This window comes from Scardinius erythrophthalmus, assembly GCF_964197995.2.
Source record: "Scardinius erythrophthalmus genome assembly, chromosome: 1".
Taxonomy (NCBI): domain Eukaryota; kingdom Metazoa; phylum Chordata; class Actinopteri; order Cypriniformes; family Leuciscidae; genus Scardinius; species Scardinius erythrophthalmus.
Window position 1 is genome coordinate 1,754,326 of NC_138221.1, and position 3,921 is coordinate 1,758,246.

Sequence of the window (3,921 nt, forward strand, 5' to 3'; positions counted from 1 at the left end):
ACCGAGCCCTCGTCGCTGGTTCTGCCCAGCTCAGAGCCCTCTTCGCCGCTGGTTCCGCCCAGCTCAGAGCCCTCTTCGCCGCTGGTTCCGCCCAGGTTCCGCCCAGCTCAGAGCCCTCTTCGCCGCTGGTTCCGCCCAGCTCGGAGCCGCCTTCATCACTGGTCCTGTCCAGCCCAGAGCCGCTTTCGCCCCCTGCCTCTTCCTGTCCAGTGTCAAAACCCAGGAATTTCCCAAGTATTTTTTTGGGGGGGGGGGGCTACAGGCCTCCGTCCTGGTCACTTGAGGGGCTACGGCCACCTGAAGGGTCTTCTCCGCCGTGGCCACCTGAAGGTAGTGATGGCAAAATGGGGCTTCCTGAACCACTGAGACCTCGCAGCCCATTGCTTCAGCCAAAGGTTCATTACTCGAAGCTTCATTCAGCATTGCTCACTAGTGACACCTAGCTACTGTGCAAAGAAATAGCAGACAAATAAATTCATTCTGAACCAGTGTCGCGCCCCACCCCACCCCACCCCCTCCCTCCCTCCCAATGCATATTTTATAAAAATACTTTTTATAAATAAAATTATTTAGTTGTAATGTAAATATACAAATAGATATTTATATTTATTTGTATATTTATATTTACATTTATATTTTATAAAAATATTTTTATAAATAAAAATATTTATTTATTTATTTTGTACTCACTGTTGATGTCTGTAACCTTTCATTTGCAATAATAAAAAGACATGATCAGACATTTGTCCATTACTGTGTATAATATAAAATATGTATCTTTCTCTGTCTGAATTTACTTGTGCCGAGTCACACACATAGTTAATTAATTATTCATAAATTGTTTCGGATAGTGACAGTATGAACAACAATAGTAACACTGTGTTGAGTGCAGTGCTTATGTTAGAGGGAGTGTAATAAAGTACATTTTGTTCATTTAGCAGATTATAGATAACAGATTAAAGTAAACTGCATCAGAATAGTCCCGAAGGAAGGATTACAATAGATTTTTTATTGAGAAACATAATTATTTCAAGTGTGTTGGGGTAGACGATTCCTCTTCTTTGACAAAATCTCTCTAGCCTTGGAAAATATCCTTTCACAAGGAACAGAGGATGCAGGGGAACGTAAAAATGGCAGTGGTACAAATGAGGATATGCTTCTGTTGAGCCCAGACAGTGGAGGATTCCCTCTTTCTTGCTGGCTCCATTACCAGGAAAAAGGAAGAGTCACAAAAAACAAACAAATCCAAAAGGGCAATCCAAACCAAAAGCAGTCCAGTCCAGATGCAAAAATCCAGAGTAATCCAAATAATCTTATCTAATTAATATAACAAGACTATAATATAGCGAGGCCTACTATAATAATAATATACTACAACTATTCTAACCTGATAATGTAATAATATACAGCCCTCACATATGACACAATAACGACACTGACACTGACAATGATAGTTTTCTAACTCTCTGTCTCTCTGACACTACTACAACTGCTTCTACTACTCCTGCAACACCCACAAGGTGGCGCGAGTTTCGAACCGCATTTTATCCGCAAGCGACACTCAGACCGAACCGATGACGTATCCACACAAACCAAGGCCTCGTTTGTCATTAGTCACGTGATTTTCACGTTAACAACACAAGCCTCGAATCGCGGCTTCATCTGGCACGCCCACTTTTTCTCGACACACGCTCCGAAGCCTCGCTTCAAATGTCACATCACTACCTGAAGGGTCTTCTCCGCCGTGGCCACCTGAAGGGTCTTCTCCGCCGTGGCCACCTGAAGGGTCTTCTCCGCCGTGGTCACCCGAAGGGTCCGCACCGCCATGGCCGCCCGAAGGGTCCACACCGCCATGGCCACCCGAAGGGTCCGCACCGCCATGGCCGCCCGAGGGGTCGTCTCCGCCGTGGCCACACCCAGTCTGCTCTGCCGTGTCCACGTCCACAGTCTGCTCCGCCCTGGAGGCTTCCTGCCTTGTCTCCCCCGTCAGCCTCCAGGGCGCCCACCCTCCCACCCCTTTTGTCTTTCTACGGCGCGAGGACGCGCCTACCGGGAGGGAGGAGTAATGTTATAGTTTTGTGTTCTGTTTCAATGTTTTCAGTTTTCTGTGATCTGTTTTCCCCTGTCTTCTGTGTTTTTTGATCATGTTTTCCTTTGTTCTGTTTTCCCGCCACTCCTTTGTTGCCACGGTTACTGTCATTAGTTCATTTGTATCACCTGGTTCCTCTTTAGTCTCGTCAGCTGTGTCTTGTTTCCCTGATCTGTTCTCCTGTGTATTTAAGCCCTGAGTGTTTCAGTCTTCAGTGTCGGTTCTACGTTTGTATAGAGTGTACTGCCTGTCTTACCCGTGTTTTGGTTTTCTTTTGAATTAAACTCTTGGATTGAAGCGCTCTGTTCTCGCCTCCTCCTACCCGCACACACCCATAACAAGTATAGGCCTACTGCAAGTGCAAAAATTGTATATAAATAGTAAACTATAGGAATCCTTCAAGGTTGATGTGTGTGACAGTGATCATGTGATCATGAACCGTGTGTAGGAACTGCTGCTGTAGTTCGTTCATACACACCTGGAATCAGTGCTGTTGCTGTAGTTGATGTTACAACTGTCAATATGATTACACAATGTCAAGGCATTTATTTTACTAACTGCTATACCCTTACGAAAAAAAAGTATACTTCAAGTTCATTTTATGAAGTATACTTGAGTAATGTTCAAGTATATTTTTAAGTATACTTTATGTAGTAAGTATACTAATGTCAATATGTACTAGTAGTAAACTTGTAAGTGTGCTATTTTAATACCGCTTGGGACTAAATTGGCCCACTTGAAGTATATAAAAGTATGTTTAACTGTACTATAAATGTAACAGTAGTAAACTTTAAGTGCACAACTAGTTCATAATTATGTTTCTCATTTGTACTGCAAGTGAACTTATGAGTATACAAGTAGTTTACTATTTTAATACTTGTAGCAACTTTGAAGTATATTCTCAGTTAAATAATTTAGTAGTTTTATACTACAAGTTTTCTTTAAGTGAACTTAACATTATAGTTGATTGATTAATTAAATTAAGTATCCCCAACTGAGCAAGCCAAAGGCAACAGTGGCAAGGAACCGAAAAACTCCATCAGGTGACCTAATGGAGAAAAAAAACCTTGGGAGAACCCAGGCTCAGTCGGGGGCCAGTTCTCCTCTGGCGTTTATGAACTAGAGACCGGATTTAACTGTAAGATTAAAATATTATATAAATGCCTGGCTGAAGAGATGCGTCTTTAATCTAGTTTTAAACTGGGAGAGCGAGTCTGAGAAACGAACAGTATCAGGAAGGCTATTCCAAGTTTTGGAGCTAAATGTGAAAATGCTCTCCCTCCTTTGGTTGATCTGGATATCCTAGGTATGACCAAAAGCCTGGAATTTAGTGATCTTAAAGACTGGAGCTAAGCCGTTTAGGGCTTTATAAGTCAGTAGCAATACCTTGTAGTTAATACGGAACTTTATAGGTAGCCAATGTAGGGATGATAAAATCGGTGTTATATGATCATATTTTCTTGATCTAGTAAGAACTCTAGCGGCGGCATTTTGGACTAACTGTAGCTTGTTTATTGAGGATGCAGGACAACCAGCTAATAAAGCATTACAGTAATCTAGTCTCGAGGTCATGAATGCATGAACTAGCTTTTCTGCATCAGAAACTGATAGCATATTACGTAGCTTAGCAATGTTTCTAAGGCGGAAAAAGGCTGTTTTTGTAACATATGAAATATGATTTTCAAAAGACAGGTTGCAGTCAAGTATAACACCCAGGTCTTTTACTGTAGAGGATAAAGTAACAGGACATCCTACTATGTTAAAGTTGTATTGTGAGAGGTTTTGTGGGCGTTTTTTTTAACCGATAAGTAGTACCTCTGTCTTGTCTGGAT